At 41.4% G+C, this 27,557-nt stretch overlaps 1 protein-coding gene across 6 annotated transcripts in view; it reads left to right on the plus strand.

Annotated features, from left to right (window-relative positions):
• Positions 1-5,400: 5,400 nt before the first annotated feature.
• shank2b (SH3 and multiple ankyrin repeat domains 2b) overlaps positions 5,401-27,557 on the plus strand; it is a 312,747-nt gene continuing 290,590 nt past the window's right edge. For 5 of the 6 annotated variants that reach the window (XM_025908243.1, XM_019365700.2, XM_025908253.1 and 2 more), the window contains exon 1: positions 5,401-5,741. The gene's annotated coding sequence lies outside the window, so the exon portion shown is untranslated. The remainder of the gene's footprint in view (positions 5,742-27,557) is intronic. The other variant, XM_019365640.2, reaches the window with a different exon arrangement.

Here is a 27,557-nt window from a genome sequence, read left to right on the forward strand (position 1 = left end):
CCATTTAAACATCTAGATTGAACAAGTACATTGTCCGTGGCGGCGTTTTAGGAGGACAGCCGTGGTGGCATTGATTAGTGGAGCTAATGCTCGTTCTGTGCCTCCTGATTACTGCAGCCACTGTGCTTCCACTGATTTGTAGTTGGCCACAGATGTTCTGGCGTTCATTTTTAAAAGCATCTTTATGAAGTGTCACACTGTTCACTTTAGTCACACAAATCTCACAGTTAAATTGTTTTTAACTTATTCTATCAGTTGTTTCCTGTGTGGAGCCATGATGAAGATGTGATGAAGCCCAAAGGTAACTGTGGATGTTCTGAGAGTGGTTTCACAAAGATGCTTCAGACTGGTCTCCAGTGTTAGACCAACAAAGCTGAGTTTTCTTGTAAAAATTTAAAGTCCAACTATTTGGTTCATCTAAGCCAAAGTCCGCCCTTGTGAAACAGCCGCAGGTGGTCACAAGTAACAGAGTTAGGCTGAAATCACAGTTCATTTCGTTTTAGTAATCACAGGTTTTTTTTTTAACTTACATTATTTGATTTTGTTTCTCTAGTAGAGTCTCTCTGAAGTCTGTTTGTGCCTCATGTTCTTATTTTATGTTACCAGGTCGCTGTGATGCACTGCAGTGGTGGGCTGGTAGATGCTAAATGTACTTCATCTTATTCAGAAATGTGCCGAACATACTCACAAAATACCCAGGGGTTTGAACACATTGCTCCTGTTATTTTCAGTAAAACAAGAACATGATAATGATAACTACGTTTTAATACTACTATTACTGCTTTAAATTTATAAAGCTTTCAGTTCCTTCCTACTTTGCTGACATGACTGAATATAAGTCCTCCTTATTAAATCAGCCTACGCAGCCTTCATTGACTGTGATTCTCTACAACATTAACTAAGATCTGTTTCAACTGACTCTTCTTTTGGAAGTATATTTCATTTTTGCAAGGTTAAAGATGTTTATACAGAAGCCTGCATATGTACACTTTACACAGTGATTGTGTACACGGCGCCACTGAGGCAGCGCCTCTGTCACGACATACATTTGACTTTCTGTATATAATGATTACAAACACGGCTGTGTACCAATTGAAAATAAAAGATTTTAAATATAGAGTTTGTATTAAACCTGTTATTGTAATAACTGCTTTCTTAATTGTGAGATATAAATATCCAAATCTTGACTGAAAAACTGGGAGTTTTTTGCTTGTTTTTCTACTTAGAAGTGCTGATTTTGGCTAACAATAACAGCCAAAGTTGATTTTTGAAGAAAATGTCAACACAATGAACATAAGATAAGATAAGATAAGATGAGATGAGATGAGAAGAACTTATCCTGAGGGAAATTCTTTCGTCATAAACATGCTCAATACAGCAAGAGAAACAGAGGAACAGAGGAATAAAGATATGCAATAATACACAATAAGAATTGTAGGACACAGTAGGAATAACTGTAACAAAGTAACGATATAACTATATCAGGTAAAATTAATAACATAACTATCAGTGCAGGTGATTTTTAAAAAAAAAGTGACCTAGTATTGTGCGATGAATAACGGAGAGCAGCAGCGTATGATGGGGGGATGAAACAAACATTCAATAACATACTGTGGCACGATTTGAATGAGAACAAAATAACATTAATATTAATCCTATAAAAAAATCAGGACAGAGCGAGGAAGAGTCCTACAGTCTCACAGCCGTCATCGGGAAGGACTCCCTGTGGCAATCAGTTCTGCATTTCGGGGCGATGACTCTTTTGAGCTGCGTGTGCTCTGATGGTCCATCATGGAGGCATGCATGGGGTGAGAGGGGTTGTCCATGAAACAGAGAAGCTTTTTCAGTTTTCTCCTCTCAGACACCTCCACCAGGTTCTCCAGTCTGACACCCAGGACAGAACCAGCCTTTTTAATCAGCTTGTTCAGCCTGTTGGCATCAGCTGTCTTCACCCCACTGCCCAGCAAACGGACACAGCGCTCTCTACCACAGAGTGATAGATATGCAATATGTTATGAGTTTTTATTGTCTTTGCTTGTGCTTATTTGTTCAAACACTTAAGAAATAAAAATGTTGTAAACTGCATTTCCTGCTATGATTAAGAAGGAGCACAAAAAAACCTGGTGGCTGACATCTATTGTTGCTCAGTCATAGACGTGAAAATCTGTCACATTGTTATTACCTTCTATGTCACATGACGTGGATTTGGCAAAGTTAAGCTGACTGCCTTCTGCCTCTGTTGTTGAGAAGATTGAGCATAATCACTCTTCTTATCAAAAACGTTGGCAATAAACCAAGTAAGTGTCTTTGTCAAAATGTCAAAAGACTTTTTCGGGAACAGTCAGCCGTGTTTGCTGGTAAACATTATGTCAAGGGAAAGATGGAGGGCTGACTATGGGAGAGGTGGTGTGAAAAAGCATAAATACGCCATTCTAAAGCCAACAAAGCCTTTTGTTCTTCAAGTGTTTGCAGTGGAGGAAAAAAAATAGCATCACACTTTGATTCCAGTGATTTGGGGTCTGGATGTCATTTACATTGAGCTGCTGTCACTATATTTGCGATAGAAGTTAAAGTCAGCGTATGCACACACCCCGGAGTTCACACATTGGCTCGCCCCTGGGGTAGAGCCGGGCTGTTGATCTGGCTGCCTGCCACTGTTGCCATGATCAACATCGGCTGCAGCTTGTACCGCTGTTGTCATGGTAATGACCATTTATTTGCAGGGGGCACTCTAGTCTCCAATATTTCCGGGAAACACAAAGACAGAGAAAGTGAAGGTGAGACAAAGAGAGAATGGGAGTAGCCAGACAGACAATCTGTTCAAAGGGCAGGTAGATAAATCAGTCTCACATCGCTCATATGCATCTGTGGGCCAATAGCAACACTAACAAACAGGCCTAGAAATGTTACTCATCATCAGTACCACTGAATCTTTTTTAATATATTTAATAAGACAAACCAACCTTGATAGGTCAGTACCAATTTTACCGCATGAAGGAGGTCGTCTATAAATGTGTGAACTGAACAAATATGCTGAAGCGCATCATTGATGTTAAAATGTAAAGCCTGTTGGTCCTGGCCGGCATCAGCATGCGTCCAGTTAGGATGGACAGTTAATGACAATTAGCTGACTGTTTTTTAAATACCATGGCTGCAAAAAGAAGCCTGGTTTCATGGCAGTCTGTGGGAACATTGTCTTCAGCTCTCTAAACGTATGACCTCAGTAAACACTTTGCTGGTGAGTGCTCAGCTGCAAGTTTGGGGTTGTTATTAACATGAATTTTTATTCATGTTGTAAATTATGGCACGGTACGGTTTAAAGTGGGAGCTCCTTATGATTGACAAGTCACTTCTTTATAGTTGTACAGCGTCCCCTGCTTTCACTGTGAAAACCCTCAGGTCAAGGTTTTAAAAACTGGACCTCACAAACTAATAGGTAATTTGCCATCTTTTGTTTACAGTATATGCAGGAACTGAAAATGAAACAGACTGAATGTCACATCTCTACAATTGTTTGAGTGGCACTGCCATTCAGTTTGATAGATTTATGTCTATTTCCTATTCTGCAAAGATTCTCTGATAACATTAAGTCGAAATTTAAAATGAAGTTTGTTAACATGCAGCTGTGGGTAGACTGATCTCGATGTCAGTCATTTGGAGCAACTCTGCTCAAAAGTCTTATGAACACGACTGGGTGAGTTAACTTCACCCAGGGCCTTAGCTCCCTAAACAATTAACGTATTATGCCACTTGCAACCATATTCAATCCTTTTCATCTTCGCAAACCTCAGTTTAACAGTATACGCATTAAGGTGTTACCTTTAAATGCAGCCTAAGACATTGTAGAGTGTAAGAAAGACAGAAAGATCCCAGTTTTCAGTATCATACACTGGTTTTAGAGTTGTGCTGACTTCATTTTTTAAACCTGAGGCAAAGGTTCAGCTGTGCTGACCAGAAGAAAGTCAAATAACAATATGTTGTAAATCAGATCAGCGGAGAAACATGCTCAGCGTTGTTTCAGTCTCACAACCACATAAAGTCAGTCCATTTTACTTTAAGCAGTTAAAGAAGCTTTATTTATAAACACTGCATCACACTGCACTTCAGCCATCAGCAGCATCCTGTTCGAGCCGTGTGACATAGTTCAATTCTTCCATTGATATGAATGAATTCTTTTTACAAAGTGAATATTTTCTATTTTTCGTGGCTTTGGCTCCGTGTCCACTCTTACCTGTTTCTCTTTTTGCTCCTTCTCCTTTAGCTGTCTCTCTCCTTTCCCGCTCTCTCTGCCGTCTCTAAAGATAAACGTTACAGTGAAACTGAATTTACAACCCAACAAAACACTGACTGTTTTTCTTTAATCACTTTATAACAATATTCTAATGGTATAAGGGCTGCTGCTGGACACTGTAACATCATTTTAACCTGTACTTTTAACAAGCAATGAAGTCAAATTCAACCACAATAGGAGCATAAACTAATAAGTACAACAGTTTCTGGGCTGGCAGCCAGTCAGCGAATAACCTCTAATGATGTAGCCTTCGATAGATTTTGATGCAATTTAGAGAAAAGATATACACAACCAATAATTTTTACATCACAGCAATGACCCTGTGTTATCAGACTTTTCATTTGCTAATGTTTTCCATGAAATTATCTCTTCGTCTTCTTTCTACCACAAGGACACCCTTATTTGTTAATGATAAGCTACGCTGAAGCACACAGCAGCTTCGTGTTGTGTGAATGCGCTGTAACACCCTGACATCAGGAAACTTGTTTTTGTTATAACCTCTTCTGTTTCCAGTCAACACGTTACAAAATCCAACATTAAAAGATGAAGTCATTATATATTACTTAAAAAAACATCATCATTATTATTATAACTATTCTAACTATTATTATGGTTACTTTTGGGCGACTATCATGCTTGAAATAAAGAGTGTAAACTCCTCAATGGGCTTCTTACATTGTGCTATGTATGATATTTTAATAATACCCTGGTGATATGTAGTGTCGGGGGGGGGGGGGTTGCTTCATCTTTTATAAAGAAATTCAGACTTTTTAATACCTGATTTCTTTTCATGAGCTCCATAGAAAACCTCCAGCTTTTACCAGGCTGTAATGAAGATGTTTTATTAAACGGCGGGAGGCTTCAGTGTAACCTCCTCTGCTGATAATGAAATATCTGAATCCCTTTTAAAATGACGGTACGCGCAGTGTGGGGATGATTCCTGCTCTGGATCGGGGCGGCAGAAATGACTGCCGTCCACAGACACACATCCACTTGTCTTGAAGGAAGGCGCTTTCTTGGTGTCCCTATTATACACGGCCCCCCGTCGCCCTTCCCACCACCTCCTCTCTCACTCCCCTGTTTCCCTGTCAGGCAGGGAGACGTGCCGCACGGAGCCGCGCCGAGTGTCTGTCGCCTCATATTGAATTTCAGCGCGGCAGCAGTCGGCTTTCTCTCCACAAGATCGGGTTTAAAGAGCGCTCGCCGCCTCTCGCTCTTCTCCCTCGACGCTCTCTCCTCCTTCCCATCGCTACTTGCCCCCTCTCTCCTCCCGTCCACAGACCCGCACTTTGGCTGGAAGTTTCCCCGGAGCAGAGCTGCTCCACCGTCCTCGGTGCGCCCGGAGAGTCGGAGAAATGAAGCTTCATTAAGAGAAGAAAGAAGAGAGGAAGGGGCCAACAAGGCGAAAGGAATAAATCATTGAGAAGAGTCACCACCGAAGACGTCCAAGGTAAAAATGTGGCTTTTAAACATTTATTTATTTATTACTTTTTACAGTAAACAGAAGCCTGCAGTAGCTTCTGACTGAGCGCTACAGCACATGGACTTTTTAAAAAAAGTCTTGCAACAGAGTTTGTGGAGCATCTCCTCATATGCTGAATGTTACCGTTATGTGTGTTAAGTCAGCGGGACTTAGATCTGTCTATGATGTTGGCTAAGCTAACCTACTTAAAGACATTTCAGCGCCACCTTTCTTTAACAAGAACTTTATCAGTAGCTAACAGGTCAGGCACATTTGTTGTATATTAGACACATTGTAAACTACTGATAAAATAGCTCTTGGCTATTAGAATTAAAAACAACACCAGCTGATAACTGGGTGTTTTATTATAATAATAGCAGCAACAATAATAATAATGGCATATACATACATATACATACTACAAATTAAAATGTTAACATTAAACTGAGACAGTTACTCTTTATTAAACTCGTGGTTCCCATATGAAATGTTATACATGATGAAAACTGAAGCTACGTTTTTCACAGCAGACATTTTGACTTGTCAAACACACTTAATAGCATCACTAACTGCTACACCAGGCTGCAGTAATTGCTGGAACATCTTAATTGCCTTTCTGACCACCGTCCTTTTCCTGCTATCACAAGTCACAATGAAGAGGCAGGCTAGAGAAATAAGAGAACTGTTACAGTGTAATTTAACTTGTGTTGTACCTGCTGCAGGTGTTTGTTGTTGTTTTTTACACAGTTAATGTAGTGATTGGATTGCAGAATATTTCACACGAGGGTACGGAGAATTTCTTTGGGAATGGCTGTGAGAAACCTACAGCATCACGGCTCATAGATATTTCACTTTGTCATAAGCCAGAAGCTACAACTTGTAATTTGTAAACACAAGTCTTAATACAAAAAACGAGGTAGTAAATTTGTATTAGTTTATCAATTAGAAAATCAATGAATCCGAAACAATAAGAACAAAATGGACTGGTTCACTCATCTCAGATATTTTGATATTTTCTTCCTGTCCCAGGTATTTGTGATAGTAAACTGAATATCCTTACATGTAAGATGAACGAGGCAAATTAATTTTAGACTAAACAAGACAACTATATTGGGCATTATTTAATTTTGACCATGATGGGGAGGCAAATGTCCTACCACTTGGGCGGTGGGGGTAAGGGGTGGGGCAGTGAGGGTTTTGTAAAGCACTGATAAATGTTTTCATAACCACTAAGTTTATATTTCCTAGAATATGTCTTTATTGTGTAGTGCCATTGCTAAGACAGTTTCTCCAATAGTAGTTTTTTCCCTTGTTCCCAGGAGCATGTGTGTGGTAGTGCTAACTTTTATAAGAATGGCTGTCTAATAGTTTTTTCAGCCTTGTTATTTCCACTGACATGTAGAATCCCCTGAACACACAAGTTCAACAGAAATGTAAATTCTTTCTGCGCCAAAGTAGCTGCAACACTAAAGGGAATGTAGGTCATGTGCAGTACCGCCAGCTTCTATTAGTATAGGCATTGTACCTTTAAAGTAACTATATTAGCAGTTATGTAGCACCTGGAGACCATGAGATGTTGATGACGTTTGAGGTGACGACATAATGACATCCGTACTATCCGTACGTCATTACCATGGCTACCAGTACAGATGAGGACACGGTTTAGTGACAGGATAGTAAATACATTCGATTTCATTTTAGATTGCTGCTGTACCCGGAGCTGATGCTTTTTTATATCAAAAACGGTCCAACCATAAAGTTGTGGGCAACCCTTAAACAGCCCACTAGTTCCTGCAGTGGAAAATAGTCCTTTGACTCATAGCTGAGTGTGTTCATTTCCCTGTAACTGACAAAGAGCCAAATTGAGCTTGAAATGTTGTTGGGTTCATTTTCTTTTTAAAGGAGGCATTTAAATAGGAAAGGAGTTTCTGATGTGCCATTTGCACTTCTTTGTTAGATTGATTGTGTGATTGATTTATTTTCAACAAAACATTTTAAAAATCCATTAGAAAAATGTTTAAAATTGTCCAATAGTTGGGCAGTTTTAAAGATTTTTAAGCATCACTCTTACTTTTCTCCATTATGACTAGATTTACTTATTGCTCCATTTTATATCATGTTAAGTGTGACCTGCCAATACATTGTTTTTCTTTCTAAGAATTATAACTAACCTGCAAAAATAAAGTTTAAAAACCAAAAAGGTGCCAAAACAAATGTCAGGTACTTACAGAGTTTGCCACTGTGTTTATAGATTCACCAGATAATGGACAGTGACGCTTTTCCCTTTTTTTCCTTTTAACAATATTTTCCTCATAATTGCTTTGATGATTTGCACATACCGAGGCTGGATCTGAGCTCTAGACAGCATTCACTTTAGCTTCTTTTCCTTTCTTAGCTTCTTTAAAATGTCCATGTTTTCCTGGGGGACGTGTCTAATCAGGGTTCTTGTTACAAATACTTTCATGGTATTACTTTTTTATGTGATAGTACTTTGTGTTTTCACTCACAGTCAAGTCATGTGGCTACGGCTGTTACACATGCATTGAAGTGACTGGCTCATAATTGGTCATGTATGAACCTGGAATGCTACCAGAATTCCATTACCTGGCCCGTCAATTGGTGCATCATTAATCAGATCTGATGAAATTACAGAAAATATGTTGGAAAAAGGTCATTAATTTGCACTAAATATGCATTTAAATTAGCCATAATTTAATTACGTTTGTTTGGTGATTGGTTTTGTTTGCAACAAAAAAGCCAAAAAATCTGTTAAAAGTATCAAATCACAGTTCTTTGAATGTGGGTAGACTTCCTGTCCTGATATAAATGCAGTAGGAGAAACAGTGGCCAGTTATGTTCCTGGAGAGATCACCACTGTGAGGTCAGTTTTATCATCCAACGTTGTCCCTATGTGTTAATTAGCTCATTGTGGTGATGACTTTTTAAAATCTGGTGTAACTGAGCATGAAAACACCTTATGAGACAGACCTTAATCTAAAAAGAAAGATGCACCAATAATTCACGTCACCATATACCGAATCAGTCTAAAGGTTTTTGTCTGATTGTTGTAAGTATTATTTCACGAACACATGCTGAGACTTTGTCCAAAGATAAGACTGAGTGTTGTGTTTTTAAAATGACTCACTATGTTGTTTTGTCTGTGTTGGGAACATAAATCAATTTCAGCCACAGCTGTTCCATCACAGTTTGCATTGTGTGAGAATGTTAACATTATTTGTTGGGTTGTTGAAAAGCTATTTGTAGTGATATTTGATTAGTCCAGTTAATGCTGTAATTTAACTGAAAAACATATTGAGGATGAATGTATTAAAGAAAAGTGTTCTTTCAAGTCTTTTTTTGGTTTTATGGTTATGGTCATTTATGGTTACTTTCAGTTCACAGACTGATTTTTTGATAGCATGAAGATGCTAATGATACACTTTTGTTTATGATACATTTCATCACAGAACACAAATTCTCTTAATTTCTATTTAAATTTCTATTTAATTCTTGAATTCCTTTTATCCAAAATGTTTTTTTTTAAGTGCTTAGTAACCTCCTCCAGAAAACTCTTTATATATACAATTTATATTCAGTGGCATTATCTACACTTTGCTAGCAGCTGTGTCCAAATTTTCAAGTATTTCTTTGCATATTATTTGTCTTTTTTTGCATATTATTTATTTCCTCTTTGCTGAAAAACTTGATGGGACTGACTGTGAGGTAGCAGAAGAAAGCTTTTTTCCCTCTGGGTGGGTATTCCATGAAAAAAGCAGCTTTTGGCTGCTCTTTTATTCACGAGGAGTTACCACAGTGCAGAGTGGCACGTTTGACTTGGCAGACTTTTTACACCAGATGCCCATCCTGACACAGCTCTCCCAGGGATTTGTGTACCCTCCTGGTCTTAAACCAGGGATTTTTTTTTTTTACATGTTAGGCACACTGAATGGGAATTTCATCCTCCAAGTTAATCCAGCTTTAGTTTGATAATTTTTGACAATAAATGGTACTACACAATATCTGCAGAAACAGTTTAAGGACTGGGGAACATTGAGAGTTTCGAAGTGTCATTCTTTTAAAATTGTTTAAAAATCTCAGCCACATAGGCATTCTTTTTCAGAAATAAGCATTCACTTTACTTGTGTGCTGTTAAAGGAAGCTGTGCCAGGATTTCATGATACCATATCATTTAAGTCCCCCTGTATCTCTCATAAGTGACATCCAATCTGAGCAACCAAGGTTTGGCATTTACTGTTGACTAATTTACCTAAATGTCAGGTGTAAGCATATAGGTGGGTGAACTGCCTCATTTACCTAGAGATGTTTAATTAATGTGTGACGGTTGTACTGCTCGCACCTGCTGCCTTCTTTCTGTGCTACAGTATGTATTTCAGGCATCGTGCCACAGGTTTTTGAAAAGGAATATTAATTTCTGTATCTTGCAATTTCCTCCCACAGCCTGTTTTTGTTTCCTGGACACAAGAGAAACCGATCCGTGCTCAGATCCACTACTTAGCTCACTGAAGTGGAAAGGTTTGTTGGTACTCCTAGATGTTGTCAGTGGTCTGAAAAGTCATACTTCAGCTCTATTCTTGTCTTCTATTTTATGTCATTACAATTAGAAATTACAAATTTAAGGGTCTGTTTCAAGAGTAACTGTATATTAAAAGTTACATATACCGTATTTTCTGCACTATAAGGCGCACTTAAAATCCTTTAATTTTCTCAAAAATCGCCAGTGCGCCTTATGTATGAATTCTGGTTGTGCTTACTGACCTCAAACCGATTGGCGCTCAAAAGGAGACTCGCGGAGTAATCTGGGTCCTAAACTCCGTCCGCTTCAGGGCCCAAAGTCAAACGAACACTGCAGCATCACTGAGAGTTAAAAACTGTCTAAATTCTTTCATCTGTAATAAAATGATCAGCGTTGCTGCTTTACCAGGTGTAACAATGAACTTTAACATCCAGGCATCCATGAAAACAGGATTTATTAAATTTAACAGAGTTAGAAGTTAGCAGGAAGTTAGCTCACTAGCTTCCACCTAAACATGATATAGCATGTTCTGACTGAGAGATTTCTGAAACATTCAAACGTACAGCTCTGCTATCACTTCCAACATAAATGAAGACAGAAAACTAAACAGCAGTGACGTTTGTAGGGTTACTGAAGTTGGGCTAGCTCAGGGGTCGGCAACCTGCGGCTCCGGAGCCGCATGCGGCTCTTTAGTCCTTATAGTGCGGCTCTGCGTGGTTTGGGCAAATAAATTAGAAGTATTTAGCTGAAGTGTATTTTATTTATGTTAGTTCTTTTTAACTCGCAGTTCTAAATTGGAAGATTATTGTGATATTGAAATATAAAAATAAAATTATATTCTATTATTTTTTCATCGCTCAAAATAAGAGTCACACTCGCGGAAGCCGGTATACCCGCCTAAACGCCGTGCATTTATCGAGACTTTCAACCCCAGGTAGGCCAATTATGGATCTTCGGATCCACATTATGTCAGCAGCTGTTCTCCACCGTGAACTATGTTAAAGACAAACACCTTTCACACCTCACAGATGACAGCTACAGTCCTGCGTAAACTGACTTCGTATAGCCCCGATTTGTGGACTCTGTGCGCAGAGGTTCAGGAGCAGAAGTCCCACTGTAAACATATCACGGCAGACCCGACGATGTTTCCATGAACACGCTTTTGAGCATCTCTTTATTGAGCACTTTTCACACACGGTTGCTGTACGCATACAGCCGGCTGTAGCTTTTCAGCTCACAGCCCGACATACACCGCCAACAACACAGCACAGATAGCGCAGACGTAAAGGCAGCAAGGCGTGATTGCGGGTGTCGCTCAGGTGCGTCCGCCTCCCCTGCAGCGGCGCTGCAAACCACGCCCCGCCGCACGCATTAACCAGGTAAAATACATATTTAGGCAGAATTTTGCAAATATCTATTTTTCATTTTTCAGCAGCATGGTGCTTTTTTCCAATTACTTTTTAAGAGTCAGGTCAAGGCTCCAACAGCCCAAAGGCGATATAACAGTTTTTGTTTGCTACATGGATCATTTTAGTTCAGGTTGGTGTCTTTCCTTTTGTTATATTTCTTTAAGAGTTCAAAATGTGTTGATTACATAAATATAATTTAATTTTCTCTGTAGCACTTCATGGATTTCATAAGCAGCACACCTTAATTGTTCACACAAAGCATAAAGATAAAAAACAATATATACAGTGTTTTCTTCATTTTAGATGTCAAAAAGTATTTGCGGCTCCCAGAGTTTTCTTTTGCGTGGAAACCGGGTCCAAATGGCTCTTTGGGTGTAAAAGGTTGCAGACCCCTGGGCTAGCTGGTATATAATGATGTGCTACGTGATCGCTAGCGACACAGCTATGTTAGCATAACATAAACACAGTGAAGCTGGAGGATGAACGCTAACTTTTTTCCACTCGATAAAAGTTAACGTGAGGGTTCCCGATGGTTAGGGACAAATGCAATCGCATGGCAGGATGCTGTAAACGGACCAAACTTCAGTCAGGAGAACAACTGAGATAATCCATCCACAATACCAGGTTAGTCATTAATATACTGCAACAACATGGGAATAGAGCAGCTGTGATAGAATACAGCATTAATGAATCAATGGTACAGAAGTGGAGGAAGCAAGAAGAATGAGTTGAGTAAAGTTTGACTTATCTGACTGTTTTGTTTCGCTTAATGCGTCTTATAATCCGGTGCGCCTTATGGTCTAAAAAATATGGAAAGCTTACACTAACACAGGGTAAATACTTTCTGGCTGAGCAGAATTAATTCCATCAGAAAACAGTTTTTTGCTTCTTTGATTTGTAACCCTTAATAAACACATTTCTGATGAGTTTAACATCAGAAACACTTTTTTCAGATCTTCTTTGTTTTTTGGTTTTTTAAACTTTGCCCTAAATAAGCTAAATCTATAATAAAACTGGTTTATCGTCTGACTTACAAATTATTAGCCTATGAGTGTTCTGCGTCCCAGAGTATCTCAATGGCTTCAAAAGGCACTGTTACTGTAAAAAGTTATGGTAAATGATAAACCTAATTACTGCCTCTTTACATGCTGTAAAACTCTTCTTCTTTGCTATGGTTTTCAGGAAGTTCTGCTTACAGTGTAATTATTTCCTTCCTTTCAGAATCTGGTATCAGTCTTTTGATGTGAGTGCATACAACTCACATCGACTACATTCAATTTTCCAACTCTGAAGTCAATGCAACAAAGATGAAAAAGGTCTTGAATTTTTTGTGCACTGCATATGCATTCACAGTGGTCGTACAGATGTTGTATTATGATGTGCACATATTGTATTCCAATTAAGTTCAGTTTTAGTCATATAACAAATCAAATCACGACACCAGGCTCCTCAGTAACATGTGAAAGAACCATGCACCCCATCCTCATGCTGGTTACATACTGCTGTGGGATGGCTACCCGTTCTTTATTTTGCACTCCACCACTCTACCTGGGCCATGGCTAATGCTAGCAGAGGAGATCTGAGGACCTCAGTATACCATTAATCAGTATTACCGATAAGTGGAGATTTAGAATTGCCATTTCGTCTTGATATCTCGCTTCACAGAGATTTTGTCCAATGATTACAAGCCTTGTGTCTCCAGTGAGAGAGATGCCGCCCCACACCATCGCAATGCCTCCACTGAAAGCTGTTACCCTATCATTGCAGCTGTCATCATAGTGTTCTCCAAGTCTTTTTCACGATTTGATCGTAGAATCCAACTGCCGTATGCAGCTGGACTCATCGCTGAACATAACAATCCATCACATGTTCAGGTTCCATGTACATGCTGTGAACACCAGCACAAACAGCCTGAAACGTAATCATGACAGGCCTCCTGGCAGCCCTATGATACCGGAGATTGGCTGTGTGCAGTCTCTTCCTGATTGTCTGGGTTAGAGAGCCGTCGGCCATATTGTCCTGCAAACCTTGATTTCAAATCTGTAGAAGACTGCCTACAGTTTTTAAGTACTGACAGGGCAAGGAAATGGTCTTCTTGGTGTCTTCTTGGGACATGGCCTGTTTCTGACATTTCCTCTTAAATGTAACTTGGCCTTCAGTTTGCAGGTAATACCATGGCTCACTCCAAATAATGCTGCAGCCTGGAGTTGCTCTATGGCAATACAGACCAGTCAATCGTGGTATGCTTGGTCAAACACACCGACTGACCACTTTAGCAAGGTCTATGCTCACAGGTGGTGAAAACCAGGTGCCTGATTATCAGCATCTGCAGTACCACAAGCTCAAAACAAGAGTTGATAGAAGAATAAGCTGTTTGGCAGTAGTTTTTTCATGGGTGCAACCAACATACTGAACTCCCAAAAATATAAAAAATGGAAAGCTTTATTGGCAAGAACCCAATATATATGTATGTATGTATAAAAAAAAAAAACACCCAGCACGCCCCTGCGGGCGGTTTATCCTTCAAGCTCGGGTCCTCTACCAGAGGCCTGGGAGCTTGAGGGTCCTGCGCAGTATCTTAGCTGTTCCCAGGACTGCGCTCTTCTGGACAGAGATCTCCGATGTTGTTCCCGGGATCTGCTGGAGCCACTCGCCTAGCTTGGGAGTCACCGCACCTAGTGCTCCGATTACCACGGGGACCACCGTTACCTTCACCCTCCACATCCTCTCGAGCTCTTCTCTGAGCCCTTGGTATTTCTCCAGCTTCTCGTGTTCCTTCTTCCTGATATTGCTGTCATTCGGAACCGCTACATCGATCACTACGGCCGTCTTCTTCTGTTTGTCTACCACCACTATGTCCGGTTGGTTAGCCACCACCATTTTGTCCGTCTGCATCTGGAAGTCCCACAGGATCTTAGCTCGGTCATTCTCCATCACCCTTGGGGGCATCTCCCATTTTGACCTCGGGACTTCCAGGTTATACTCGGCACAGATGTTCCTGTACACTATGCCGGCCACTTGGTTATGGCGTTCCATGTATGCCTTGCCTGCTAGCATCTTGCACCCTGTTGTTATGTGCTGGATTGTCTCAGGGGCATCTTTACACAGCCTGCACCTGGGGTCTTGCCTGGTGTGATAGACCCCAGCCTCTATGGATCTTGTACTCAGAGCTTGTTCTTGTGCTGCCATGATTAGTGCCTCTGTGCTGTCTTTCAGTCCAGCTTTGTCCAGCCACTGGTAGGATTTCTGTATATCAGCCACCTCCTCTATCTGCCGGTGGTACATACCGTGCAGGGGCCTGTCCTTCCATGATGGTTCCTCGCCTTCCTCCTCTTTCTTGGGTTTCTGCTGCCTGAGGTATTCACTGAGCACACTGTCAGTTGGGGCCATCTTCGTGATGTATTCGTGGATGTTTCTTGTCTCATCCTGGACTGTGGTGCTGACACTCACCAGTCCCCGGCCCCCTTCCTTCCGCTTAGTGTACAACCTCAGGGTGCTAGACTTGGGGTGAAACCCTCCATGCATGGTAAGGAGCTTTCTTGTCTTGATGTCAGTGGCTTCTATCTCCTCCTTTGGCCAGCCTATTACCCCAGCAGGGTACCTGATCACGGGCAGGGCGTAGGTGTTGATGGCCCGGATCTTGTTCTTACCGTTCAGCTGACTCCTCAGGACTTGCCTGACCCTCTGCAGGTACTTGGTGGTTGCAGCTTTCCTAGCGCCCTCTTCATGGTTCCCATTCGCCTGTGGGATCCCCAGGTACTTGTAACTGTCCTCTATGTCTGCAATGTTGCCTTCTGGTAGTTCAATCCCCTCAGTTCTGACTACCTTCCCTCTCTTTGTTACCATCCGACTACACTTCTCCAGTCCGAACGACATTCCAATGTCATTGCTGTATAGCCTGGTAGTGTGTATCAGTGAATCGATGTCTCGTTCACTCTTGGCATACAGCTTGATGTCATCCATGTACAGGAGGTGGCTGACAACCGCTCCGTTCCGTAGTCGGTATCCGTAGCCACTCTTGTTAATGATCTCACTGAGGGGGTTCAGGCCTATGCAGAACAGCAGTGGGGACAGAGCATCTCCTTGGTAGATCCCGCACTTGATGGTGACTTGTGCTATGGGCTTGGAGTTGGCCTCTAGTGTTGTGTGCCACATTCCCATTGAGTTCCTGATGAAGGCTCTTAGGGTCCTGTTGATCTTGTACAATTCTAGGCATTCCAGTATCCAGCTGTGGGGCATTGAGTCATAGGCCTTCTTGTAATCAATCCAGGCTGTGCACAGGTTGGTCAGTCTGGTCTTGCAGTCTCGGCTGACTGTTCTGTCTACCAGTAGCTGGTGTTTTGCGCCTCTGGTATTCTTGCCAATCCCTTTCTGTGCCCCGCTCATGTATTGACCCATGTGCCTGTTCATCTTAGCCGATATGATGCCTGACAGGAGCTTCCATGTAGTACTGAGGCAGGTTATTGGTCGGTAGTTGGATGGGACCGGTCCCTTCTTGGGGTCCTTGGGGATCAGGACCGTTCGACCTTCGGTTAGCCATTCCGGGTGTCTCTCGTTAACTAGCAGCTGGTTCATTTGTGCTGCCAGACGCTCGTGGAGTGCAGTCAGCTTCTTCAGCCAGTAGGCGTGAACCATGTCGGGCCCTGGTGCTGTCCAACTCTTCATACTGGAGACCCTTTCTTGGACATCTGCCACTGTGATGGTTACTGGACCCTGTTCAGGGAGGTCGCTATGGTCTGCCCTCAGATCCACTAGCCACTGAGCATTGCCGTTATGGGTTGCGTCCTTCTCCCATATGCTCTTCCAGTATTGCTCCGTCTCCAGCCTTGGTGGTGCTGTTCTGTTATTGTTCCCTTGCCACTGAGAGTACACCTTTGCTGGTTCTGTGGAGAACAGCTGGTTTATTCTCCTGCCTTCTATCTCTCTGGTGTACCTCCTCAAGCGGCTGGCCAAGGCTGTGAGTCTTTGCTTGGCAGTTTCCAAGGCCTCAGGTATGGACAGCTTGCTGTATTTCTTATGCACCTTCTTTGTCGTGCCTTTCTGCAACTCCGTTAGTTGGCTAACCTCCCTTCGTGCTACTTTGATCTTGCCCTCTAGCCTCCTTCTCCATGGAGGGTACTGCCCCTTGTGGCTGTTCAACTTGTAGCCAAGCATCTCACTGATCACTGCTGCCGTAGTGTAGATCAGCTTGTTAGTGTCGGTAATCGTGGTTGTAGGTATCATCCTTAGTGCTGCATTAACATCATCTAGCAGACCTTCTGAGGGTACTTCACATAATCTTGGTAACCGGCTAGGGGGGGTCCAGGTTTCAAGCTTGGCCATGATCCTATCTTTCAGGTCAGTTCCTCTCGCACTCAACGATCCTTCTCCTATCGCACTTGGGGCTATGTACCCAATCTCGGGTGGGGGTGATGATATTTCCCCCCTGACCTGGCGTCCTGACTCCTCCTTGCCGTAGCATTTATGTTGTACCTCGTCAATCTCTAGCTGTGAGAGCAGTCCCTTCTTTCGAATGTTGGAACACTGAGCTACTAGTTGTTTCGCCGTCATTGTGGATGTTGGGTATCGAAGAATCCATAGGTCCCTCATCCTATTCATGTAACCCCTTCCGCCAGGGTTACTTGTGTAGTAGCATTCCAACAACGCCCTGTTTTCGTCTCTTGCCCACCGATGCCTTCTTGTTCCAGTAGCCCACTTGTCATCAGGGTGCCCTGGTTCCTCAACACCTGACGCGGACCTTGTTGATCTGGGCGACGTCCGAGCCGGCATGCCTTCATATTTATCTGTCTCGCTCATGTCTGCGGTAGGCTCACTTTAGCATAGGGGGTCTAGCCTTAGGACCCTTACTGGATACAGACGCCCCAGGCAGGGGCGTCTGCTCCAAAGGCGTGTAGTCTAACCACTACGCTATCCAGCTGCTATATGTATATATATATATATGTATATATATCTATATATATATAGATATATATATGTATATATATGTATATATATGTATATATACATACATACATACATACATATACAGTAGCTTGCAAAAGTATTCGGCCCCCTTGAACTTTTCCACATTTTGTCACATTACAGCCACAAACATGAATCAATGTTATTGGAATTCCAGGTGAAAGACCAATACAAAGTGGTGTACACGTGAGAAGTGGAACGAAAATCATACATGATTCCAAACATTTTTTACAAATAAATAACTGCAAAGTGGGGTGTGCGTAATTATTCAGCCCCCTTTGGTCTGAGTGCAGTCAGTTGCCCATAGACATTGCCTGATGAGTGCTAATGACTAAATAGAGTGCACCTGTGTGTAATCTAATGTCAGTACAAATACAGCTGCTCTGTGATGGGCTCAGAGGTTGTCTAAGAGAATATTGGGAGCAACAACACCATGAAGTCCAAAGAACACACCAGACAGGTCAGGGATAAAGTTATTGAGAAATTTAAAGCAGGATTAGGCTACAAAAAGATTTCCCAAGCCTTGAATATCCCACGGAGCACTGTTCAAGCCATCATTCAGAAATGGAAGGAGTATGGCACAACTGTAAACCTACCAAGACAAGGCCGTCCACCTAAACTCACAGGCCGAACAAGGAGAGCGCTGATCAGAAATGCAGCCAAGAGGCCCATGGTGACTCTGGACGAGCTGCAGAGATCTACAGCTCAGGTGGGGGAATCTGTCCATAGGACAACTATTAGTCGTGCACTGCACAAAGTTGGCCTTTATGGAAGAGTGGCAAGAAGAAAGCCATTGTTAACAGAAAACCATAAGAAGTCCCGTTTGCAGTTTGCCACAAGCCATGTGGGGGACACAGCAAACATGTGGAAGAAGGTGCTCTGGTCAGATGAGACCAAAATGGAACTTTTTGGCCAAAATGCAAAACGCTATGTGTGGTGGAAAACTAACACTGCACATCACTCTGAACACACCATCCCCACTGTCAAATATGGTGGTGGCAGCATCATGCTCTGGGGGTGCTTCTCTTCAGCAGGGACAGGGAAGCTGGTCAGAGTTGATGGGAAGATGGATGGAGCCAAATACAGGGGAATCTTGGAAGAAAACCTCTTGGAGTCTGCAAAAGAGTTGAGACTGGGGCGGAGGTTCACCTTCCAGCAGGACAACCACCCTAAACATAAAGCCAGGGCAACAATGGAATGGTTTAAAACAGTGGTTCCCAAACTTTTTTCCCAGGCCCCCTTTTTTACAAGAAAAATGTTCGCGCCCCCCACCACCTAACACCCCCCCCAAACACACACACCCATATTTTGCTCCATTGCGGTTTATTTCACACCTCAAACATTTAGTAAACAACTAAGCAAATACAAGTAAACGGCAATAAATTACAGGTAGTAATAAAATACACTACTAACTCTTTTACGCTGCGTCCACACCTACACGGGTATTTTTGAAAACGCAGCTGTTTCTATGCGTTTGGGCTTTTCGTCAACACGTAAACGGCGATGCGATTCACCGAAAACGGAGATTATTTAAAACTCCTTTTTTGCGTTTACGTGTGGACGAGGATTACAGAGTTCGTCACGCAACGTCAAAGGTATGTGCCTCTTTTCACGTCACGCTGTGCGCCACGTTATTGTTTACATGAGATGAATTGCAGAATGGCAGATAGATTAACAATAACAGTATTTTGTCTCTATCTGCACGTTTTACACGCTTACATATACACACGCAGTTACTGTCCCTGCATTTAGAAAGGCAGAGGCGTCACGGTGTAATTATTTTACGCGTAGTTGTTTTTTTTCCTGTGTAATAATATTCAACATTGCTATCAATACATTTTTCAAAAAATGTCTCTCTGTGCAAAATGGGTTTAAACACATAAACAGCTGTGGGATACTGTTTGTCCGTGATTTGAACCGGGGGAACAAATTACGGCAGGATCAGCCTGATATTATTTGTATCCCACTGTAACTTTACTGCATAAAGAGCTAACATGTCCAAAATTTCAGGAGTAGTTATTACAAGAAGTGTTTGTGAACTAAAAATCAAGAATGTGGGATCCTGTTTGTCCGTGATTTGAAGAGCCCAGCGCTGCTCCCGACGCAGGGAAACTAATTTTGCAGGGGAGACCTACCTCGGCACTTGTGCAGGTGAAGCCAAAGGGAAGATATGCTTCACCATATTTTCTAGTCTTTGGCTTGGAAGGAAGTTGGTTTGGAAACATATTCAGCTATGCTTCATCTCCTGCTCTGCGTTTGTGTGGGAGCCCCGTCAAAAACCTGTCCACAGTGTCCAAGCGCTCTTTTTTTTTTTTTTTTCTCCACCATACCGCGCCCCCCTGTAATGGCTCTGCGCCCCCCCTAGGGGCGGGCCCCACACTTTGGGAACCTCTGGTTTAAAACAAAACATATCCATGTGTTAGAATGGCCCAGTCAAAGTCCAGATCTAAATCCAATCGAGAATCTGTGGCAAGATCTGAAAACTGCTGTTCACAAACGCTGTCCATCTAATCTGACTGAGCTGGAGCTGTTTTGCAAAGAAGAATGGGCAAGGATTTCAGTCTGTAGATGTGCAAAGCTGGTAGAGACATACCCTAAAAGACTGGCAGCTGTAATTGCAGCAATAGGTGGTTCTACAAAGTATTGACTCAGGGGGCTGAATAATTACGCACACCCCACTTTGCAGTTATTTACTTGTAAAAAATGTTTGGAATCATGTATGATTTTCGTTCCACTTCTCACGTGTACACCACTTTGTATTGGTCTTTCACCTGGAATTCCAATAACATTGATTCATGTTTGTGGCTGTAATGTGACAAAATGTGGAAAAGTTCAAGGGGGCCGAATACTTTTGCAAGCCACTGTAGACAGATAGATAGATAGATAGATAGATAGATAGATAGATAGATAGATAGATAGATAATATCCATATATATGGTATTAAATTTGCAATAATGTCAGGTAATAAATGCTCAGGAGAGCATTAGGTGAATGTCAAGATAACTCACATGCTAAACAATATGTATAATAATCAGATTTGATCAGAAATTAAAAGAAAACTCACCACTGACAGCATCCGACAGCTTGAACTGTACTGCAAAAGTCAAATTGTATTACTATACCACAAAGAGAAAGATTATAATTTATTTCAAGCAGTACTTTGAGACAGTGGGGAAGAAAACCACATTTTAACAAGAATAAATAGAACTAGAGTCAGGGAAGGTAGCCATCTGGCTTATCCAGAACAGAGAAGTATAAACACTCGGGTTGGTGAGGCTAGAAGCTGCAGATCAGAAACATTTAGCTGCAGAGCCAGGGATACACGGAGAGAGCACAGAGAGGAAAAAGCACAAAATAAAGGGGGATGATGAATAGAATAACAAGCTTGGGATTCATCTATGAAATTACACACAACTTTAATAGCTTTAAACAATGGTTAAACCTTATTTTAACATTAGGCCTAACCTCTAGCATAGGTAATATATGTGCATTTGTGTACATGTGCACTTGAATGGAGGAGGCAAGCTAACCAATTTTGCGTATGGTTTGTTCCTAAGCAAATATGTAAATTGCCAGGTATGCCAGTAACTTCATAATGAGCTCTGTGCTCTGCTGTGGATGAACTCTAACGGTGCTGGTTGTCCCTGCAGCCTTGGTAAGCTCAGCACATAAAGCAATTCTATGTCCGTTGCAGGTTCTGATTGGAGTGAACCTCCAGATCATGAAGGTTCACCTCGTATCTCCTGAGCAAAACAAGTGCAGACATTGCCAGTTGAAGTCCAGATCTCAAGGACCACAAACAGACACCTGGCTGGGAAATACTGGGGCTGGGTGGTTAACTGTGACTTTATTGCAGATTTATTCATCTACTGCAGGTGAAAAAATAAGAAAATAGACCCTCTAACATTTTAAAAATGTGAATGTTATTTTTTTTTTATTACTGTAACCAGCTTTATTTTGATAAAAATGTTAATAAACTAAAATATACAGGTTAATGATGATCAAATATTGACTAAATATGTTCAATATCTGGACGAGAGCATAGCGTGCTAAGGTACCAGGTGACACTAACCTAGTGTTCCAGTGGCAGGTGGGTCAAACACTGGCCTTAACACATTGTATATGCCTGCGTTAACATTTATAGTCAACATCCTGTTGTTTATGTTTTGTTTAAATATTTAAATATTTAAAAGAAATACATCACTGTCTCTTGTATTTCAATTAAAATAAAGATCTGAGATTGGGTTTTAAGACTCTTGACTTTGGAAATGGCTGCTAAACAAGTTCCCGGTGTACTCCTCCTCCTCCCATTAGCTGTTATGTTTGTTGGATTCTTTCGAGGCACATTGAACAATGTTTTGGAGACACTGGGAATTTGAATATTGGGGTTTTAGTGTGTGTGTGTTTTTTTTTAAAGATAGTGTAAATAATCAGCTGACTAATTCAAAATTTAACAAACCCTAAAGTCTTTTCCTAAGACAAAAGACTGAGGAACCTTCAATTAAATTTAGTTGCCTCAAGGTGCTTCATATTGTAACGTAAAGAACATACAGTAATACAAAGACAACAAAGAAAAACACCAACCCTCATATGACGCCCTATGAGCAAGCACTTTGGCAACAGTGAGAAGGAAAAACTCCCTTTTAGAAAGAAGACAGGACAAAGACGTGCTGTGGAAGAGAGCCAGAGGTGAATAATACTTAATAATTGAAGCAGAGAAGTGCATATGTGCTTCAAGCCTGTGCATCTAAAGTGTGAAACCTGCAGCATTTGGAAAAGCACACTAGTATTAGATGTGTTTTGTATGATGCATCTTTTGAATGGACAGATCTGCTGTAGAAAAACAGACACTATTATCTGCACTTACAATCGCCTCAGTAAACCAAGGTTTAATGCAGCCACAGGAGATGCTGCCATTCTAAAGGAGTTTACAAGCCAGATTTATGAGCTCTGTAGCTTGACTGAAATAAAAGAGATATTTTTCTTCCTCAGTTTAAGGGTTCTTGAGTCATTCTGGGAAATGTGAAGCCAGAAGAGAAATCCACATCCACCTTACTATAATAAAGATAAATATAAGAGTATTAGACAAAACTAAATGGAAAACCTGAGCTGCCAGTAAGAAGTCACCCTCATGTCTCTGGAGAGTGCTGCCCTTTCCTGCTCCTCATTTAGCTTTTCTCTGACACAGAGCCGAGGGAGGGGACAACAGGAAATGTTTGTGTGTGAGAGAGAACGAGAGAGAGCAAACTTTGAATTTGTCTTCAGACGTGATCAAAGTTAAACTTTGATGTCAGGGTCCAAACCCTCTATCAGCCCTGAAGGAGTCGCTCATCACTCATATTAGAAATGTACGCTGTCAGGTCGCTAGCCAAAAGTCTTTGTAATGTCTGATTGACTGCTTGAGTGAATAGAGCAGGCTACTCTCTGGAGAATTTGCAGTAGCAAACAATGTCCTTCTTCATGCACGCTCTGTCTAGGCAGCATCCTTGCCCAAAACCAATCTGAGGTAGTGAGAATGTGTCTGACACAAACCATCTCCTATTGCATGGCTACATGTGTGAAAGGGCAACTCTGGGCAGAGACAGGATGTGATTCTCCTGACGCTGTGCGACGTGTACTGTTGCAGGGTTTTTAGCTTGTGATATAAAGCGCCTTGAGTTGATTGTTCTTGTGATTCGGTAGCATATAAATAATGTTACGCCCCTCTGCAGCCCCTAATCTCTTTGCAGCGGCAGTGCAAGAGTATTCAGGTGTCGCTAATTGATCACACCGGGTGAGGTGTGGATAAAGGCGTACCTGAGGCAGGCTTTCGGGGCGGCACACCAGCTTTTTTAGCCAAGTCACTATATAATTTAAAATAAAACCTCATCTCTGTGAAATTCGGGTATTAGTCTCCGTATTTGTGTTGCAACTCTTGAGCCGGGTTGTAACAATAAATAAGTAAATGCATTGAACTGAACTGATGTCCATGTGTAAAAGCAAATGAGGATAACTATGAAAGTGAGAGATTGTATAGATATGGAGAAGATGGGAGGGAGGAGGTGTTTGACAATCTGTCGTGCTTCAAAACTTTCTCATTCCCTTCCTGTCCCCTCACTCCCCCCAGTTTTTATTTTACTTCTCTCTCTCTCTGTGTCTTCGCCCACCCAGCGTGCTTGTTGCCCTCTCCTGCTGTGACTCGCATCTGTTGGGGAAAAGGCTGATCTTTAGTCTTGGCAGGGAATCACCAGCATGCCCACTGCCGCTTCAGACTGGTACTTGTGACGCAGCGGATTTCACTGGAGGATTGATCTTGGGCTTATATTTCATGCTTCTTACCTGCATACATTATCCCCAAAACAAAAGTTCACCTATCCATTATGACCAGTATGTGACTTCTTAATGAAATCCTGTTTCTTTTTAATGTGAGCTCACGTGGGCTGTCTGATCGTAATGACTTTGACTACAGCGCCCACTTTTAGACCATTAAATCATTTCAGAATTTCCTGTTGTACAAACACTCATAGTTGTTTTGGTAACGTGGGAATGTTTGGGCTTGAGGCCCCAGTCACACAGGTGTGACCAGTTAGTGACCTCCTGGTAACCACCAGTCACTAGGATAAAATGTGTATTCCCTGACCAGTTGTGGGTGCAGGCAGTCGTTGTAAAGTCAGTTGCTAATAAGGGAAAATTGATCATTCCCCGAGTGCTCGGTGATGTTGTTGAGTGGTTACTGGAGATTGAAACCTCCAGTTTCATTGCAATTTCAGAATTAAATAAAGTTAAATTAAATAACACATTTAAAATTAAATGTTAAAAAATAAAACATTTTAGTTTATGCTTTATGTGGTATGAAGGACCCAAAGCACTCAGTGTTGATGGATATTTTATTTACAGTGTGATATTTGCTTGTGCAGCTTTCCAGCTGCCTTGTTCCTCTGGACACTGCCCCTCTGTCAGGTCCTGGCATGACCAGGTGATGGAGAGCAGCTGTATGGGCCAGCCTCCCCTGACACCACACCCTGAACCTGCTGCAACCCCCCCATCCTATCCTATTCTTACTCACATTTCTTGGCATTATCCCACTTATGGTTGTTTTTTACTTTGAGTAACTGCTGTGTGTTTCTCATCATGGACTGGTCAGGTGGTTCTTTGTCCTTGCTTCTTCTTCTTTGGTATTAACTCTGATGTCAGGCTTTTTCTTTCTTTTAAGGTGAACCACAGTTTATGTCTCAGGGGATACAACACTTTCTTTTTGTTTGGAAAGGTGTGACCATTTTGGTTTTATAGTTTGACACTTCAGTTTCTTCAATTAAATTCTTTTTTTTTTGTTTTGTTTTGTGTTGTTTTGGGTTACTTTATGCTGGCAGTTTGCTTTTTAGTCATATTTGTGCATCCTCTGTGTGTGTTTCTACTAGCTGTCGCTGGGGAGGTCCTGCCTTTGGCCTTATTACCCAGCGTGCACAACTTTCTCTGCCAAGTTCACCAATCAGAAAGCTTCAGGCAGCCACAAAGGACACCAAGATCACAAAACCTTGAAGTCCTAGTTTCATTGTAAGTCCCCACAAAAAAAGCTCAGACGCAGCGATGTGTGTGAGGTGACCATGGATGCCGACTACATCATGATCATTTACTGGAAAGCCATCATCACTTCTTGGTTTTGGACTCTGCATTTGGTGTTTACCATTTTTGAATGAGAGGGCGGAGTCATAAGCTAACACTGGCTAGTTTATGACTCATTCATTAACTGATCGAAATGAAGATACTGCTGCCATATACCATTATTTTCTTTCTCTCCTTGCTGTGTAAAGCTATGTCCTGAATCCAGTGTAAAGAAACTGACAAACAGACAAACAGGTCAATCTCCCAATGAGAGGAGAAAGATATCCCACCTACTGTAAGTTTACGCCAAATAAAAAAACAGCTTGTCATGGCCACTTGAGATTCATTTATTTTTTTAAGTTCACAAAGTTACTGCACATTCCTCACAGCAGTGCCTGTTCTTAATTTAGAGCAAATTAATTCAAGAAATGTTTAACTATGATTCTACTCACATTTGCATTCAGAGGGAAATAAAAAACACATGCAAATTTTGTTTGTTGATGCACTGCTTTGTTGGTCAGAACCCTCCTAGCAAAGGTCTGTTTACTTGGAATTTGAACAAATTAACATATTTTGAAACACAGTTAACATCTAAACCTGTTTGAACTGTTTTGTGAGACTTTCCAAAGTCTCTGGACTGCTTTTCATAACGTCCCATGGTAAATATATGACAGTACAGATTCTGTGGTAAATGTGATTTTTTTAATTTAACCAATTAATTAAAAACAGACTTGGCTACAGTTAGCTAGTAAACCCACAATGTTACATTTAGCTTAATATGGCTTGTGAGCTCTTCCCACAAACCATCTTCTTTCCATCCAAGTGCATTTAGGAAAGATCTAAGATCACTGTAGTCATGTTTGTTGTAGTTATCCTTGAGACTTGAGTTGAATGATTTGCACATGATTTCAAAGTTCCCACCCTTTAGTTGTTACTGGCAGTTGGTCAAATGGTCAAGTTCTAGTAAGGCCATAGATTGTAGCAAAGATTTAAAACTTTTTGAAAGTGTATGCAAATGTCGTGAAATGTTTGGAACAATCAGGACTCTTTGTGGAGACGGTCATCTGGCTAAACTGACTAACAAGTCTGCACTTAGCAAAGAAGGCAACAAGTACCCAAAAGTTACTTTAATAGAGCTTTGGAAGCCTTCTGTACACAGTGTTGGGGAGTAACGGGATACACATACCGGCGTTACGTATCTAAAATACAAAATATGAGTAACTGTATTCCGTTACAGTTACCGTTTAAAAATGTGGTATTTAGAATACAGTTACTTTGTTGAAATAAATGGATTACACGGCGGTCTTTCCCTGTTTCATATGTTAGGCTGTCCCCTCTCTACCTTTGATAATTCCACGCCAGTGGAAACCCAAACAAACACACATTAAGAGGCTCTAATGCCTGTGTCTCGATCTCACGGCCCATGTCACCTCTACTTGCGGTCCGCATAATGATGTGAAGAAATATTTGTAAAAATTATTATTCAACAAATGACCTACCAGAAACGGGAGCTGGAAGCATGTAAATATAAGAATAACCACTGCAGCCAAAAAGAGTGCCTGACGAGCCCAGCTGTAAGTACGCTATTAAGACTCGACTGTACACTGTGTTCATGTTTTCCTCCGAAACAATAAGTTCCGTTGGAGCAGCCTTTCAACGCCTCTCTCTGTCTCTCGCTAGCAAAGTTGACCCAGACAACAAAGTAAAGCTAGTTTTCGGCTACGAGCCCGAACCCGACGTATCAGCCAGAGGTCCCTTTACTACGGTTCGGAGCCGCGGACCTGTTTTATATACACGCGGAATAGTTTTCTATACGAGATCACTGCAAAAAGTGCAGCCTTACCTAATGTTCACCTACTGTTACTCATTTATATATTTAGATTTAAACATCTAGTTGGTATTGGTATGGAGAGTAGCCTTCAGTAATAGTAATAACTCACACAGCAATAGTACATTCATGTAGTAGTAAAAGGCACGATAATATATTAAGTAATTCGAAGTATTTAGAATACGTTACTCTCATTGAGTAATGTAATGGAATACATTACAAAATACATGTATTCTGTAATCTGTAGTGGAATGCATTTTAAAAGTAACCTTCCCAACACTGTCTGTAGAGCTAGGTGAACGTGGGGAAAGGACAATCACATTAGGACTTTATGCCAGACAATCTCTAAAAGAAAGCACGTTGGTGCTAGCGTCATGCTGTGTTGGAGCATGGACACACAGACTAGTTAGAAAAAAGGAATGAAAGAGTTCTTGAAAACGCTTTTGTTTTTACAGAGGTACAGCATTGAAACAGTGCTTCCTCTTTCTTCA

Source organism: Oreochromis niloticus, linkage group LG1 (assembly GCF_001858045.2).
Source record: "Oreochromis niloticus isolate F11D_XX linkage group LG1, O_niloticus_UMD_NMBU, whole genome shotgun sequence".
Lineage (NCBI taxonomy): Eukaryota > Metazoa > Chordata > Actinopteri > Cichliformes > Cichlidae > Oreochromis > Oreochromis niloticus.